Raw genomic sequence first — 19,004 nt, forward strand, 5'->3', positions numbered from 1 at the left:
ATGCAGCTTCATACCATTTCATGCAGGGTGAAACCACCATAAAACCACACAAAACACCAAACTCACAGTTCAGTAGACATTCAGTGTGTTCAGTTGATTCACAGCTCAGACAGTCATGACCTCTCCCTCCCCCATCATGCAGAGACTGAGCCACACCCACACTTCTGGGTTTTATAACCCCTCCCCTTCCCACTAGAAAAGGTGTGGCTTTCAGGGCGTGAGTGACAGGAGAGAGATTCTAAACAATTTTTAAAACACCAATAACACTTTTATTTTTCATTGATGGGAAGAATACTCTGCACCTGTTCAGCGGAGGGGGGACTCAGTAAGATGGCCAAAAATCACAGCTGTAAGTGGTAGCATTTTATCTTAAATCAATATACAGTGCAAACAGGAAGTAAGTGCATTTGCAGTAGTGCCTTTTAACTTCAAGCCAAAGCACACACCGCCATTTGCTGTAAGTAGTGCCTTTCAACTTCAAGCCAAAGCACCCAATCCACTATTTGTAGTAAGTAGTGCCTTTCAACTTCAAGCCAAAACATCCAAGCCACCATTTGCAGTAAGTAGTACCTTTCAACTTCAAGCCAAAGCACCCAAGCCACCATTTGCAGTAAGTAGTGCCTTTCAACTTCATGCCATCATTTGCAGTAAGTAGTGCCTTTCAACTTCAAGCCAAAGCATCCAAGCCACCATTTGCAGTAAGTAGTGCCTTTCAACTTCAAGCCAAAGCTCCCAAGCCACCATTTGCAGTAAGTAGTGCCTTTCAACTTTAAACCAAAGCTCCCAAGCCACCATTTGCAGTAAGTAGTGCCTTTCAACTTCAAGCCAAATCACCCAAGCCACCATTTGCAGTAATTAGTGCCTTTCAACCTCAAGCCAAATCACCCACCACCATTTGCAGTAATTAGTGCCTTTCAACTTCAAGCCAAATCACCTGCCACCATTTGCAGTAATTAGTGCCTTTCAACTTCAATCCAAAGCACCCAAGCCACCATTTGCAGTAAGCAGTGCCTTTCAACTTCAAGCCAAAGCACCCAAACAACCATTTGCAGGCAGTGCCTTTTTACTTCAAACAAACCATATTTTAATTTTCAAACCACATTAAGGGTACTCACAGATGTGTAGATATTTGTTCAGTGTTATTCACAGCTCATAGAGATGTGACCCTTGGCTTCATCCATCTTGCAGAGACTGAGTGAGGCACACCACTTCCTGGTTTTATAGTCCCTCCCCCTCCCTCCAGCAGGTGCAGCAGATAGAATGGTGATTTTTTTAAACTTCAGGTCAAATCTCCCTGGCCACCATTTACAGTAAGTAGTGACTTTCAACTTTAAACCAAAGCTCCCAAGCCACCATTTGCAGTAAAGAGTGCAATTCACCTTCAAGCCAAAGCACCCAAGCCACCATTTGCAGTAAGTAGTGCCTTTCAACTTTAAACCAAAGCTCCCAAGCCACCATTTGCAGTAAGTAGTGCCTTTCAACTTCAATCCAAAGCTCCCAAGCCACCATTTGCAGTAAGCAGTGCCTTTCAACTTCAAGCCACCATTTGCAGTAAAGCTACCAAGCCACCATTTGTAGTAAGCAGTGCCTTTCAACTTCAAGCCAAAACACCCAAACAACTATTTGCAGGCAGTGCCTTTTTACTTCAAACAAACCATATTTTCATTTTCAAACCACATTAACGGCACTCATAGTTGTGTAGATATTTGTTCAGTGTTATTCAGAGCTCAGAGAGACATGACTCTTGGCTTCATCCATCTTGCAGAGACTAAGTGAGGCACACCACTCCTGGTTCTATAGTCCCTCCCCCTCCCTCCAGCAGGGGCAGCAGAGGGAATGGTGATTTAAAAAAAAACATTAATATATCTGTGATTTTTCATCGATGGGAAAAATCCTCCGCACCCGTAAGGCAGAGAGGGGCTCTGAGCGAGATGGCAAAAAATGACGGCCGTAGGTGGCCGCGTTCTGTCAGAAATCGCAGCACAGTGGGCCAAAAGCGGTCAAGATCAGAGATTTAGTAATATAGATATAGATGGGTATAGAGAAAGTAGAGCAGGGGACTGAGCACACAGTCTCGTGGTGTTCCTTTGCTTGTTGAGGAGATAGGTTTCTCACCAATTCATAGTGGTTGTGGTCTACTGATGAGGAGCATTGTCACGTATCCTATTACATAGCAATGAGCAAAGGTGCTCTGAGTTTTATGATAGGTTTGGAAGGGATTCTTTAGTCAGAGGATGGTGATTGTGGAATTTCTTTGCCATAGAAGGATGAGGAGGCCAAGTCCATGGATAATTTTAAGGCAGTGATAGATAGATTCTTGATTAGTAAGGGTGTCAGGGGTTAAGGGGAGAAGTCAGGAGAGTGGGGAAAGATAGATCAGCCACGATTGAATGGCAGAGTAGACCTGATGGGCCGAATGACCTAATTCTGCTCCTGTCACTTATGTCCTTAAGGTGGTATTGAGTGCCAAGCTTCAGCCACAACCAGCAGGATGAGGTATACTTATTGCTCAAATAATCCAGAGCATAGTCAGTGAGATTGCATCCAATGTTGATCTATTGTGGTTGAAGTCGAATTGTAGTGGGTCCAGATCCATACCTAGGTAGTAGTTGGTATGTGTCATAACGAATCTCTCAAAGCATTTCATCACAATGGATGTACGTGCCACCGGTCGGTACTCACTGAGACAGACCACCTTACTCTTCTTGGACACCGGTATTATTGATATCCTTTTAATGCAGGTGGGAACCTTAGACTTTAGTAACGAGAGGCTGAAGATGTCTGCAAAAACTCCAGCCAGTTGATTGCACAGGTTTTAAGAATGTGGCTAGGTATACATTGGGGCCAGACACTTTCGGAGGGTTCACCTTCATGAAGGGGCTGTTGACATTGGCCTCGGTGACTGAGACATGCATTCCAGCACATTCCAGCAGGGTTTATTTTCCATTAAATTCAATGCAAAAATCAGTCAGCTGGAACTGGTTTGTTAAAAATATAATGCAAAATAGTAACCAGAATCTAACTGCACCAAGGTGGATTTGTTGAGAAACCAAAGTTAATCTCTCCATAACATATTCCTTAAGTATTAGTTAATTCTCTTTCCAGATGCTGTGTGAGCATTTCCAGCATTTTCTGGTTTTACTTTATAAAAATAACTGACTTTATAAAGTCCTATCATATTAACATTAGTAGAGAAATAATATCTAACTACCTAATAAATACCTACCTAATTGTACCTATGTATATGAAGTAGGATTACACTATGGCAGCATGCTAAATGACTCAGTATTAGCTCCAGAATGTGCCAAACGGATGTCTTTAACTATGAAGCAATGAACAAATCTGTGAGTTTTGATAAGTACTATAGATAATTTCACTGTTAAAATGAAAGCCAAATTTAATATGAATGCAAGATAGACACAAAATGCTGGAGTAACTCAGTGGGACAGGCAACATCTCTGGAGAGAAGGAATGGGTGACGTTTCAGGTCAAGACCCTTCTTCAGACTATGAATGCATATCTTTTCTCTTAATACACGATGGCTAATGAAATAAACTTAACTATCTACTTTTCATAATGGAAAACATCAGCAGCTTTCAGAAATAGTTTAACACACATGAACTAGCATTTACAAAGCCTCAACATCACAACGTATGCCAACTAAGTACTTTTGAAGTGTATCATTGTTACACAAATGGTAGTTAATATGCACACAGCAAGGTTCTATAAACAGCAAAGAGGTACAGATAAGTGACCAGATAAACTTTATAATGATATTAGTTGAGGGACAAATGTTCACCAGGACACCAGTAAGTATTTTCCAGTGCCTCTTTGTAAAGTGCCATGGGATCTTTGAGCTTCCTCCAAGAGGGCAGTCTGAGCTGTTAGGTTAAAGATAATTAAACCCTTTAATTGTTTTTTGCCAACATTGTTATCTGACTGATCTATCATTTCTCTTTCAGTACTGCATTAAAGTGTCAGCAAGGATTACACACACAGATCTCTAGGACGGCGATTGAATCTGCGACCTTCTGACACAGACGCGAGATTGGTACCAACTGAGCCATGAGTGACATCAAGCACATTTAATTAATAGGCACGTTCCCTGCTTCCCTCATTGGGAAATTCTCTCAGTAGACTATCTGCAACTCAAAATGGAAAATTGCTCAATCAACAGATTCTAGGTTTCTTTGGATAAATTGCAGGAACTTTGGCTTTCAGGGAGGAGTAGGAAAAAAAATGAAGGGGGAGAAAATACAAAGATATGTGACTATATTTGGTTTTTTTTTAACAATTAAGTAACATTTACCTAGGACGCATTAGGCAGCTGCTTGCACCATGAGGCCTGAGAGCTAAAATCTGATGCTAAATATTTGGCCAAAGCTTATTTACTTTGGATTCTTCACTGCAGAAAGGTTTAATTGATCATGAAGTTTCTGCCCTATTATATATTTTTAGTATATCTTTTATATTGTCTTTTTTATTATAAAACATTATTTTGATTATATATTTTTTAAATCTATTGTCTCATTCTTTGCTTCATTTACTATTTTACGTTTACTCTGCAGGTGCCCCTGTTTTTCTTTCAGCCTGCGCCCAATCAATTTTACTTCCTTGTTTGTATCTTTCCGCACTGCTTTAATCCACTTTTGTTTCCTTCCTCTGCTGTTTCTTGCCCAAGTTTGGATACTTTCAGTTTAATGGGTCTGCCCCAACCTCTGAAAAGACGATAATTCAATGAAGATGCATTGTGGAGTATTCTTTTCTCAGTTAACCTCCTGTCACAACAAACAATCTGATGATGTCATTGAACTACACGTAACCGTAGCATTTATAGAAATGAACAGCGGCAATTATTCCACCAGTTTACCATCCATAAAATGTACTGCAGTCACTTACCTAAGTGTACTGACAGAACCTCTTCAACCCATGATATCTGCCGCCACGAAGGACAAAGGCAGCAACTGAAGGTGCCCCTCAAAGTCACATATAATTCTCTCAACGTCATTCAGTAAGATCCACAAAATGACCATTCAGTTGCATTCTGTGGCAGTACCTTCACCAAGGCAGACTGCCCATTCCAGAAGGTGACATCGTCACTTTCTCAATGGCAATTAGCTCTGAGCATTAATGGTGTTCGTCAACGCTGCCCACTTCCAGAAAATGTTATGTATTACTTTGACAGGACAGCAATTGGACTGACTGGAAGATTTTCATGCACAGCTAACCACTTGCCCAAGCCTCATAGCTTCAAACAATGACCAATTTCACCAAATGTGTCAAGAAAATTAAGCTATGTCCTATTCAATTGCTAAAAAACGGCACTGATCCTCAAAATGTATTGCAACCAAAAATTAAAAAATAGGTCTTATGACACCAAAGAAAATGCAGAAAGATCATCTTTTGCAAACTATCTTATTCACTCCAATATCAACCTCACCAGCAGCTTAGTTCTAAACTGTGTGCAATGCACTTATATCCCACAAATATTAATCTACCAGAACACCAGGCATTTAGTACCTTTAGATAGATTTGCATAGGTTGGTCAGATGGAATGGAAACTAAATGGTTAATATTGATATTATGTACATACGTAGCTGTTGAATGCCTCTTCTTCTTGCGTATGGGCTGTTGAATGCAGAATGACGGGACACCATTCATATATTCCCACTGCATGAGTGGGTCAAAGGCCCAATCTATTCAGGTTCCTAGGGCTGGTTCATTTCTCCTTCCTTCCGGGTGGAAGGCTGCAGTGAAAAATACATGCCACCTGTTAGTCCATTTTTTACCCCCGGTTACTCTTCACAGTTGCAAAGTGGACAGTCTTCTGTAAATTCAAACAACTTTCACCCTTGATGCTTTAACTAAATGTCTGCTATTCCAAAATTTAAAATATATATAATTTAAAGATCTGAAGGCTGTTCACTCTTGCAAGAGGTTGTGGTCCCATTCTTGCAATTGGGAAAGGTGGAGCTCCTGGCTGCCAATGCATAAGCTGCTCACAGTGTTAGGAAAGGAGCAATCCTATGTTTAGAGTAATGTTCAAAGAGCAACCGAAGATAACTAAAAAGACAATGCGGGGAGAAAAGATGAGGTCCAAAGGTAAACTAGCCAAGAATATAAAGCACGATTGTAAAAGCTTCTTTAGGTACTGTATGTGAAGAGAAAAAATTAGTTAAGACCAAAGCTGGACCCTTGAAGACTGAAAAAGGTGAATTTATTATGGGGAACAAGGAAATGGCAGATGAGTTGAACAGATACTTTGGATCTGTCTTCACTAAGGAGGACACAAAAAATCTTCCTGATATAGTAGTGGCAAGGGAATGGAGTTGAGAGGGAAAAATAGTTCAGCCATTGTTAATATTCACCAAATTAGAGTTATTATGAAATGGAGGAAACGGATCTGCAAGGCCTGCTTGGTCTTTTTCTGTGTCAAATTACAAGCTGCAATACCGGTGCCAGGAAGTATTGAGAATGACTTTGGAGATGGAATGTTGGTGCAATGAATGTACACAGGTGTGCCAATGAAAATATTTAAATAAATCAACTTGAATTTGTCTATTAGGTTTGTTGTTTCTGGGTTTTTAGTACGGATTTGTAAAAAAAAAACCACATTCTGCCTGTTAGCTCATTTCTTTTCCCAGTTACTCTTCACAGATGCAAAGTGGACAGCCTTCGGTAAATTCAAAACTTTTTTCACCCTGGATGCTTAAACTAAATATCTGCAATTCCAAAATAAAAAAATATTTTTTTAAAAGGGAGTTAACTTCTGTGTTAGGGGTAAGCCTTTATTTCTGCATACTGCAGGTTTCATATTTAATGATAACATGGAATCAGTTACATGTCTGTGCAGCACAGAGGCACAGTTAGAAATGCTGCTGCCTCACAGTGCCAGAGACTCGGGTTTGAGCCGAACCTCAGGTGCTGTCTGTATGAAGTTTTTTTGCCCTACGACTAGGCGAGTTTTCCCCCTAGTGTGAAGAGAGTGGATGAGAAGGTGGGATAACATAGATCTAGTGTCAAAGGTGTGGTCAGCGTGGTCTTGGCGGGCTGAAGTGAACGTTCCCATGCTGCTCTAAAAAAATGTGGTGTAAGTTTGTTTCTTGAGTTTGCCAATTCCTCCATGTTATCTTCAACTGACCACTTGAGACAGCTAAATCTAAGATAAGAATTTATTTTGTGGACCTTACATTTGAAGACCTTACATTTGGAAAAACTAGACTTGTCTTAATGGACAAACAAGAGCTTTTTGTCAGAATATGGTCTCCATTTATTGACTATTTGAAGAGGTGGAATGGCTCGGCACAGAAAACTGACTGAAGCTCGAACTCAGGATTAGATGAAAAGTTATACTTAATAATTTTCGAACCTATCTCCAATGTCGTATTATTAGTGAATTATTCCATTTTTCTTTATCATGCTTTTTTTTTCTTTCTCTCTTTATTATTTTCAATCTATAAAAAAAATAGATGCAGTCGTTAAATAATTGATAATATTATCAATGTATGACTGAGATAACATGAAATGTTCTTATTATGTACTTGCTTCTAATAAAAATCTCATAAATAAATAAATAAATAAATAAATAATAAAATAATAAAATAAGAATTTATTTTGTAAGAACGATCTTGTGCAGAAGCACTGAACCAATTTCACAAACATTCACCATCCAGAATTGTCACATGGTCTTCAAATTAATATATTAATTTGTGCCACAGTTTCGATAATTTATATATGATTTGCATCTGTTAGAATTTATTAAATTCTCTCATAATATTTCTTCACTTTCTAATAATTTTCCTTTCAATATCGTTTTCTTGTTTTTAAAGCTGTTTTCAATATTTGTGCATCAAATGGAGCTGCTACTTCTGTAAAATAAAGTTCAATTTAAAAACGTTGGGGAATGCTCAACAGGAACAGCCGTGCGATGTCAAAATAGTGGCTGCAACATATGTTGAGCATATGTTGAATCTGTTGCTTGATACTGATTGTAGAGATAAAATCAAGGCATGGAATAGTGGTTAGAAAGGAAGAACAGAGAACAAAAAACATCATAATAACTTTTTTTTAACTTCATAAATTGTTTTTCCAATATAAGTAGAATATGAGAAAATAAGAACAACATGAAGATTTTTTTTTAAGGACTATGTTGTTCAGAACCGTTTACTTGTTAGGGTAGAACAGCCATTTTTTTTAAAGATGCAGTGTGGAAACGGGCTCTTTTGTGTTTAATTTAATTTGAACAGTAACATTTCAATACAATATCATCTACTTTTCAATAAAGTCAAAATCTACAGTTATGGGCCTGTCCCACTCAGGCGATGTTAAGACGACTGCCATAGTCGTAGCAAGTCGCAAAAAACCGACAACCTTAGGCGATCTTTTAGGCGACTGCCGGCTAATACAACAATGGAATTCACCGAAGTCAGCACCGGCGACAACCTACGTCACCTGGCGACAACCTACGTCACCTGGCAACAACCTACGTTAATCTGGCGACAACCTACGACAGCACCTACGTCAAGGTACGCTCATTGGCGTCAAACCCACGGTCGCCACTGTCGCCGAAAATGTTCAACATGTTGCAAATCCAGCGGCGACCAGAAAGACGCTATGACTCTTTGGACGACTGCGGAGACTACTCATGACCATACAGGCGTCACAGCGGCGCCCACCAGCGACCGTGTGGTGACAGCCTAGTCGCCTGCAGTCGCCTAAAAAATCGCCTAAGTGGGACAGGCCCATAAGGAATACTGTTCTATATCAAGGAAACAGTAAATGTGCATATCCCATCACTGAGAGGCACAACATTTTTCTTAATACGATGGGAGCACCTTCACCACAAGAAGACTGCAGTGCTTCAAGAAGATGCTGCGTTACCACCTTCTCAAGATCTGTTCAGGATGGATAATCTCAGTAAGTACCAGCAAAGCAACAATAAAGAAATAAAGAACAAGCTAAAGAATGTGCTTTTCATTTTGAAAGCTGTACCTGATGATGCTGATTTAAAAATATATATATAATTAAAGAGAGATTAGAAATTTGGTACTTGCATCCATTGGTGCTACTGAAACCTACATTTTTCAGGTATGAGGAAGTTGATTGAACAAAGGAGGAAAGAACATGATTCTGCAATAATACAACTTTTTACACATACATGTGAACAATTATTTGTTGCTTCATTTGTCTATTTTAATATCAGGAGAAAATCTATTTGTATTAATAAAATTCAAACCAGTTTGTTTTCTTTAAAGAGATGGGAGAGCAGGGCAGCTCTTCAATTCATATTTTCCAACTCTTCCTTTGCTGTTTAATTTTATCAGAATTATTGGCACTCCCATAATACAGGAGAGTGGTCAAACAATTATGTGCAACTATGTATACTATACTATACAGTACATTGAAGTACAAACATTCTGCACAACCTTTTATCCGAAAGCCTTGGGACCAGACACTTTTATATCATAACATGGTATATGATAATGTGTAGATAGACACATAAAAGCTCGAGTAACTCAACGGGTCAGACAGCATCTCTGGAGAATAGGAATGGGTGACGTTTCAGGTCGAGACCCTTCTTCAGTCTGAAGAAGAGTCTCGACCCGAAACGTCACCTTTACCTTTTCTCCAGAGATGCTGTCTGACCCGCTGAGTTACTTCAGCTTTTTGTGTCTATCTTCGGTTTAAACCAGTACCTGCAGTTCCTTCCTACACACATGATAATGAGTTATAGCTATGACCAACAGGAATACGGCCCCTACGACGCCCCGAGCTGCGCCCCGTCATTACTTCCTCAGGAGGGCTGTGGGTCTCTGGGTTTAGTAAGTAAGTAAGTAAGTAAGTAAGTACATTTTATTTGCCTAACACATCGCCGACGTGAAAACAGTACAAAATGCAACCCCCTCTCCCGTTGAAACTCCAGTGGAAAGTACGGCGCTTTGCATAAAAGAACAAATAATTAAGCTTTGCCCATACGGGGAGCGTGTTCCTCGAGTTGGAACGGGGCTGGGCTGGATCCATCCAGCAAACGTTAAAAGTAAAATGAACACAACAAACATTATAGAATTTAACATGAACGTCACACACATGGCCGGGATGCAGAGGGGTGTAGGTGGGGGTGAAACTGAAGGGAGCAACAATCTACTGCTGCCTGCACGCTGAGTTAAAAAGTTCCCACGCAAGACCCCCCACAACAGTATCAAAATTTTCCACTGTGGGGAAAGGCATCCAAAACCTTCTCTTTTAAGTCCTCTTCCCCTCTGTGATCACCCAAGGTCGGGGACTAATTGTGGCCTCACGCGAAAAAATGTGTATTCAAGGACCGAAAAAATGTCGCTATTCGGAGGTTTTCGTTATTTGGATCTTCGGATAAAAGGTTGTGCACCTGTATATGATAATGTGTAGATAGACACAAAAAGCTCGAGTAACTCAACGGGTCAGACAGCATCTCTGGAGAATAGGAATGGGTGACGTTTCAGGTCGAGACCCTTCTTCAGTCTGAAGAAGAGTCTCGACCCGAAACGTCACCTTTACCTTTTCTCCAGAGATGCTGTCTGACCCGCTGAGTTACTTCAGCTTTTTGTGTCTATCTTCGGTTTAAACCAGTACCTGCAGTTCCTTCCTACACACTTGATAATGAGTTATCTATGAATACGCTATTACTTTCAGGAGGGCTGTTTTAGTAAGTAAGTAAGTAAGTAAGTAAGTACATTTTATTTATATAACACATTTAAATCAACTCCCGTTGAAACCAAAGTGCTTTTTCAGGCCCTCATTTGCTGGGAAGATGGGGAAAGGCATCCGGCTCTTCCTCTGTGATCACCCAAGGGGGAACTAACTCCTCGTAAATGTAGCCCTTTACAGGAAGATGGACTGTCTAGCTGTAAATCATTAAGTCTAGCTGTTATCATTAAGCTAGTTGGATTTTTACTGATCGGGATTTAACACAAATTAATAAAGCGGAAGTGAAGTATGTAGATGAAGGGACTGAAGATGCTGGAATCTGGAGCAAAGGAAAAATACAGGAGGAACACAGCGGGTCAAGCAGCATCTTCGGAGGCGAAAGAATGGCTGGTGTTTCATGATGAGCCCCTGCATCACTGTGAATGTAGAGGGGACATAGATAGCATAAAGTGGTGAGTGGAAGGGGATGAGGCAGGAGTAATTGTGGCAATGAGATGAGGTGGGAGATAATGGGCAGAGCAGCCAGTTGAGGAGGGGAGGGGAGGAGGAAGATAGAGATAATGTTTAGAAGATGATTGCAGAGCGACAAGATTCTGTCCTGCCTGCTGACCTTGAAATCATGTGTTTAGGGTTTTTTCAAATATTATTTTTATTAATAGAAGCATGTTCAATTAATTTACGTTAGATTAATTATTTTTAGATGAGCATATTATTAAAATATTTTGTAAGGTTATTTTTGCTTTCCAAAACTTGGCTATATTTGGAACAAAAGCTCCCAAGGCTCCAAATATTACCTATCACCTGCGGAACACTGGATGAGAACTGGTCTAGGATTATCTATCTGCTTTGTAGCTAATTTTGGTTGCCACACCTTACTATTAGTATCTCTTAGCTATTAACTATTATTCGCTTTGGAGATGGACTATAGGGGGGAACATTACCAGAATGGCACTTGAGAGAAATCACCTTTATCACAGAGAGATTAGATTCTTTTTTTTTTGTTTTCTACCCCAGAGCAGAGGAAATTAAGAGGATGTTTGAAAGATGTTCAATGCCTTTGAGCTCTGATACTGTAAATACGGTGAAACAGCTCTGAGTGACAGAAGAGTCAGTAGCCAGGGGACACAGATGTAAGGTAATTGACAAGGAAACCAGAAACCACTTGCGGAAATAAAGTAAGCAGCAAGCCACTATTGTCTGGAAGGCACTGTCTGAAAGGGTGGTGGGAATGGAATGAATAATAGCTATGAACAGGAATTTTAAAAAATAACTTGAAGAGGAAGTAAGTTCCAAATGATGGGGAGTTAGCAAGGGAACGGCATTTTCTGATGCACTAATGCACTGGATTGTCCCCTTCTGGATATGATTCTATGATTATATAATACAGATTGTACCAGGGCTACGAACGTCCGACTTATGGACACATTATATATACCAGTGAGCTTTTGGGAGGCTTGTGCAATGGATAGGGATGGATTGGCCAGCTGCTGTGAGGTTAGGATTCCCAACTTTCTCACTCCCAAATAAGGGACAAAAGATCAAAATAAGGGACAAATTCCCGACGGCAATTCGTTGACTGACTCGGCCATGGCTTGGTGAATGATGAGTTGGCCCCGGTGCTGGACTGCACACAAAGCCCAGCCGGCGGGCCAGCTGAGGAGTTTTGGCACCCCAAAACTCCTCAGCTGGCACCCCATCCAATTCATGAACTGATGATTGGCCATGAGAAGGAGGGGTGGTGGTGTCAGCGGTAAGCAAAGGTCCAAATATCGGACAGCTGGCCGGGCCGCCGACCGACAGGGCCACGGGCGAGACGCTGCTGCTGCACACCATGGGCTGCACTACATCAGGACGGGTGAGGCGGGGCCGGACGCGGTGCTCCAACCCGACAGTCCCCTCGATCCGAGTAGTAGCAGTTCAATACGGGACAAGGGTGGTCGCATATGGGATAAACCAATTTAGCCCAATATACGGGATGTCCCGGCCAATACGGAACAGTTGGCAACCTTATGTAAGGCATCTTCTGACTGGTGGGACATTCCAACACCCACCTTCCCATAAGCAGCACCAATTGGAGGCTGGGTTGAGCAGAGCTGGCAGTGTTGAGCACACTCACTTTTACACTCAGAGTCAGTGAGGCCGACTGCCAGCAGCTCTTCCTGCATCTGCTTGCTATCTTAGTACATCTGTTTCAGTCTCACACACCGTATTCCTGTTCATTTCCAATTTACAAACAGTTTAGGTTACAAACAATTATCTAGAAAAGTCCCCTGCCATATCCCGGAGATTGCCTGTAAGTGGGATATGATGATAAATCTCTAAAATCTTATAACGCCTGTTCTCTTATCCATCTGATGAATTTGGATGATTGTGGAGACAATATTGGTGATATAGAACATAGAACTTTGAACAGTACAGAGCAGGAACAGGCTCCTGATCCGTCTTGTCAGCTGCCTCCTGTCCCACCTGCAGAATAATTTGTTCTTCCTACACTGGCTTCATAAGCCACCTCAGTAGCTATAAAATCACAATGGAAGCAAATCATTCTCAATCCTGAGGTAATGCCTCTGAACTGGTGAAGAACGGCAAGATATGATAACTCCAGTGTCCAGTGTGTATCTTTATTTTGGTGATAAATAAATTCCTCAGATCCAGTTGAGTATATTTTACTTTGTCCCAAAATATCATATCCATCTGGATACTTCTCTTCAAATGGCTTATTCATTCATTCAAGGTCAAAGTCTCATTGATATATGTAAAAATGAACAATTTAGCTAACAAGCATTTATTCAGAAACATTTCCATGGTGTACAATTTTATTGGTATATGTTAGTTTAGTCTATTGTCACGTGTACCAAGGTGCAGTGAAAATATTTTGTTGCATGCTAACCAGTTACCAGAAAGACAATACATGATTACAATCGACCCAGTCACAGTGTACAGATACACAATAAGGGAATAACATTTAGTGCAAGGTAAAGCCAGCAAAGTCCGATCAAGGATAGTCCAAGGGTAATCAAAGAGGTAGATAGTAGTTCAGCACTGCTCTCTGGTTGTAGCAGGATGATTCAGTTGCATGAATACAGCTGGGAAGAAACTGTCCCCGAATCTGGAGTGTGCTTTTTCACGCTTCTATACCTTTTGCCTGAGAGGAGAGGGGAGAAGAGGGAGTGGCCAGGGTGCCTCGTCATTGATTATGCTACTGGTCTTGCTGAGGCAGCGTGAGGTATAAATGTCGTCAATAGAAGACTTTTTCCACAATAAATTGCACTCTGAAGGGTTCCCAATCCAAAAGGTCACTAGCCATTTCCTTCTGAGATGTCTCCACATCACCGTCTATATCGCTCATTTCCTTTATCCCTAACCAGTCTGCAGAAGGGTCTGGACACGAAACGTCACCATTCCTTCTCTCCAGAGATGCTGCCTGTCCCGCTGGGCTACTCCAGCTTTTTGTGTCTATCTGCTGCTTCACCTGCTGTTACACCAGCTATTTTAATAATAATAATAATAATAATAAGAATGATAATATCTTTTATTGTCATTGCACATATGCAGCTTCCATCCGATGTCATAACTTAAACAACTAATAAAATTTAGATTTAGATACCGCGAGAAACAGGATTTATATAAAGAAGAATAAAACAGTCAAAACAGTCTAAAGTGCAAATGTGTCTGTGCCGGGTCGATGTGCGACGTGACCATCTGAGGGAGACAGTGCATGGGGGTGGGGGCACTCAGCAGGGCTGGTTCAGAGCAGCTATAGCTCTGGGGATTAAGCTGTTCCTGGGTCTGGAGGTGCGGGTGTAGAAGGCCTTGTAACGTCTGCCGGAAGGTAGTAGTTCGAACAGTCCATTACAAGGGTGTGAGGAGTCTTTGTGGATGCTTTTGTATTGTATTCAGCTTAAAATGTAATTATAGAATTTAATTATATAATGTAATTATAGAAATAATCAAAATGATCAAAAAATCATTTTTACTGATAAATCTGCCATCTATTTATACAAACCAATCATCTAAATGTTCTACAACATTTTGCATCCTGGTCCAGATATAAATGACAATATTCTGCATTATCAAATAAGGAGTCTTTATTTGCAACGTTTCAAACACGATGAAATGCAACGGGAGACGGCTAATTAATGTTGTCTCATGAGACTTTTAAACCTCTAATTTCTGTATCATTTTTGACAAGTTTGTGAAGATAACAACAATGTGAGACCTCTGGAGGGTGTACAGCTACATCATTCCGGAAAATGAGACCTCCCTTTTACTCCACTCCAGGGACTCTTCTATTCCCCAATAAAATGTGTAATACCCTTCAACTATCCCCGTTTGAACATCTCTGCAAGTCTCCGCTGACATGTTTTTCTCAAATGCTACATTATTGAGAGAGATTGGGTTTCCAGCAGCCGTCTCGCCGTGTCGCGAGTGCTTTGCAAAACTGACTAGTTGGAGACCAACACGGAATTACCTCGTGTGTTCTTGGACACCCAACCCCAGCCGTGCTCAGGCGCCGCCCTGTCTGTCTGTCCACAGGCTTATCCTCTTGCTAATGTTAGTTAATGGAACCGGGCGCAAGGTGTTGCTCAGAATAGGATATTAAAAGCGGGAGATATCGGAGACTGCTTCAGATCTGCATTGTGTCACCACGGCTAACCTTTGATTGCAAGAAATAAACACTATTGTTTGTTGAGAATTACAAACACATGCTTTTAGACCAGACGGAAGTTCACAGAATCGTGGCAATTCTGATGCTTTACTCCTCTTCATGACATAATAGAAAGAATCCCAGTGTTTTACAGAAACAGTAATTTGATCATTTTTAATTTTTTTCTGTGAAACTAAATTTTTATTGGTACTGCAACATTAGTGTAATGTATTTGTCTGCCAGACAGAAACCTAGAAGGGTAGAAACTTTATAATCCTGGAGGACATTCAGACAGACCATTGTTTCTGTGTTGATCGGAAAAAGAATTACCCAACCCATTGCCCAATTTCAGCACTAAATCTATATCCTTGCAGCTTACAGCTCTAAAGATATACACCGAGCACTAAGAATCAGTCTGAAGAATGGTCTCGACCCGAAATGTCACCCATTCCTTCTCTCCAGAGATGCTGCCTATCCCGCTGAGTTACTCCAGCATTTTGTGTCTATCTTTGGTGTAAACCAGCATCTGCAGCTCCTTCCTACAATAAGAAGGCCTTCCTATAGTTATCAATGTGTTTAATAATGATACATCAAAGTAAATTTCAGTTAATTACAGGATTAACTATAACAATCTACCACAAGCACATCCCAATGCCGTGATCAAGTGCAAATTAATTGTGTGTGGTTTCATTATGAAATTGAAACTCCAAGGCCAAAAAGCTAACCAGTTAATACACTAATTAATTTCTTAGATACCTCTGATATTAAAAGGCCTGGCATTGGGGCATTAGAACAGAACATAGAATGGCCCACAATGTCTGTAACAAACATGATGCCAAAATATATTGATCTCAGTACAGAGTACAGAGAAGGTGCACCAGTCTGATTCCTGGGATGTCAGGACTTTCATATGAAGAAAGACTGGATAGACTCGGCTTGTACTCGTTAGAATTTAGAAGATTGAGAGGGGATCTTATAAAAACTTACAAATTCTTAAGGGGTTGGACAGGCTAGATGCAGGAAGATTGTTCCCAATGTTGGGGAAGCCCAGAACAAGGGGTCACAGTTTAAGGATAAAGGGGAAATCTTTTAGGACTGAGATGAGAAAAACATTTTTCACACAGAGAGTGGTGAATCTCTGGAATTCTCTGCCACAGAATGTAGTTGAGGTCAGTTCATTTTAAGAGGGAGTTAGATGTGGCCCTTATGGCTAAAGGGATCAGGGGGTATGGAGAGAAAGCTGGTACAGGATACTGAGTTGGATGATTAGCCATGATCATATTGAATGGCGGTGCACACTCGAAGGGCCGAATGGTCTACTCCTGCACCTATTTTCTATGTTTCTATGTTTCAACTGCCTGCTCGTGATCCTTACCATTTAATTACCTACATATCCATGTGGCTGCATAAAACCCTCTTAAATACCACTATCGCACCTGCCTCCTCCACTACCCCTGGAGTTTGTTCAAGGCACCCACCATCCTCTGTATAAAATACTTGCCCCGCACATCTCCTTTAAATATTACCCATCTAACCTTAAGGCAACGCCCTCCAGTCTTTGACATTTCCTCCCAATGAAAAAGGTTCTGATTATCCACCTTATCTAGGCCACCCATAATTTTATATATCTTTATCAAATCTCCCCTTAACCTCTGGTATTCTAGTGAGAACAACCTAAATTTGTCCAACCTTCCCTTGTAGCTAATTCATTGATCCCGCACAAAATAATATATCGTATACCAATGAGAAAAATACATATTTTATCTCTGCACGCTGTAGACTTATATATTCATTTATGAGTCAGCTTCTGAAATAACTTTGTATTTTCTCATCAATATGACACTGATAATTATTAAAACCCAGGTAGCCTGTTCCAACTTATTTGCACCATCACCATCTATATCCCTTGTTTCCCTTTCCCCAGACTCTCAGTCTGAAGAAGGGTCTCGACCCGAAACGTCACCTATTCCTTTTCTCCAGAAATGCTTTCTGACCCGCTGAGTTACTTGAGTTTTTGGTATCTATATCCAACTTGTTTAAAGTTTTAAATCTGAAAAATCCATTTAAATTATCTGACACATGTAGAACTGAGGGATGTGCATGGATTCTAGCACATTACTGTGACTATGGTTTCATTTGATATGATGAAATTCATTGAACATTTTTCAGATGCATTTAACACCAGTTTACATTGCAGTGCTGTATCGAGCAAGGGCTTCAGTTGAGCCAAAACATTCTTGATTAGAATGGGTGTCAAGGGTTATGGGGAGAAGGCAGGAAAATGGGATTAGGAGGCAGAGATCACCCATGATTAAATGGCGCAGTGGACTCCCATGGGCCAAATGGCCTAATTCTATTCCTATAACATGTGAACTTGTGAACAAGGCTCCCACCCAGAAGATAGCGTTGCAGGTAGGCATTTGTGCCATCTTTCTTTTCCAGCTGTTCTCATATACCTGGTTCATTGGTACTTCACTCATCACTATATCCAGATGCTATTTCTTCTAACATCATTCCCCTCTGAGATGAGGTCAGGCCTTCACTCTGGTTTTACACAGCAATCTTATCATTATTGTAGAGTCTCTCGGGCCTCCCTAAGCAGCAATACCTCCTGGGTGATGTTAAAATGAGGTTTAAAAGCTGCCTCGGGGTTCCCTCTAATACCCAGGATGATTGTTATGCTTACAAGATTTCACGGCCTTTGTTTGCGGTAAATATTAATGGTGTAGACTTTCTTGGTGCTTCAGTTCCTGTAGCGCAACAGAAATGACATTCACTTGTGCAAACAGAGTTTCTGCTCTACATATTATAGTACCCAATTGAAATTATACGTGAAATTGCTGGCTTTACATCTAACTGTTGGGTTAAAGATGTTGAGATGAATTCACAGAGTTCTCTCGCGGTCAACAGATTTGAAAGACAATTTAAGTTTATTTACAGTAAACACCAATCATAGAATGTAGAAACAAGAAACTGCAGTTGCTGGTTTACAAAAGAGAAGACACAAGGTCAGCGGGTCAGGCAGCATCTCAGGAGAACATGCATAGGCAGCGTTTCGGATGAGGACCCTTCTTCAGACTGATTGCAGCGGGTGCCAAATTTCTTCTCTAGCCTAGAAACGTTGCATCTGATTTGTGGTTTAATCCCAAGGATTTTTTTTTTTAATTTTCTGAGTTTAGTTTAAACACTGACAAATGCAACAACTTCCAAGAACATCCACGGAAGTACAAACCTCTTGGTAGGATGTTAGTGTTCAGAGAAGCAGCAGCCAATGCTAGGTAAACATTACTGCCTGGTAGAATCTAAACTGCAGCTGTCATTTTGCATGTTAATGTATTTATGATGTACTACAATAGCAAAAATGCAGCACAATTATATTGTTGGAATCTTGCACACTATGACACAAGGTGTCACGGGTGGCATGGTGGCACAGGTAGGGCGGCACGGTGGTGCAACAGTAGGATTGCTGCCTTACAGCTCCAGAGACCCGGTTTCGATCCCAAACAAAGGTGCTGTGTGTAGGGAGTTTGTACGTTCTCCCCATGACTGCGTGGGTTTTCTCCAAGATCTTCAGTTTCCTCCCACACTCCAAAGATGTATAGGTTTGTAGGTTAATTTGCTTAGTATAAAGTGTAAAAATTGTCCCTAATGTGTGTACCATAGTGTTAATGTG

At 40.8% G+C, this 19,004-nt stretch overlaps 1 long non-coding RNA gene across 7 annotated transcripts in view; it reads right to left on the bottom strand.

Annotated features, from left to right (window-relative positions):
* LOC129703028 (uncharacterized) overlaps positions 1–19,004 on the bottom strand; it is a 79,835-nt gene that overhangs the window by 24,665 nt on the left and 36,166 nt on the right. For 5 of the 7 annotated variants that reach the window (XR_008724500.1, XR_008724495.1, XR_008724493.1 and 2 more), the window contains exon 3: positions 5,594–6,722. The exons of the other annotated variants lie outside the window; for them this stretch is intronic. This is a non-coding gene — a long non-coding RNA (uncharacterized LOC129703028). The remainder of the gene's footprint in view (positions 1–5,593; positions 6,723–19,004) is intronic. 7 annotated transcript variants of the gene reach the window in all.

This window comes from Leucoraja erinacea, chromosome 1 (assembly GCF_028641065.1).
Source record: "Leucoraja erinacea ecotype New England chromosome 1, Leri_hhj_1, whole genome shotgun sequence".
In the NCBI taxonomy this organism is placed as follows: Eukaryota; Metazoa; Chordata; class Chondrichthyes; order Rajiformes; family Rajidae; genus Leucoraja; species Leucoraja erinaceus.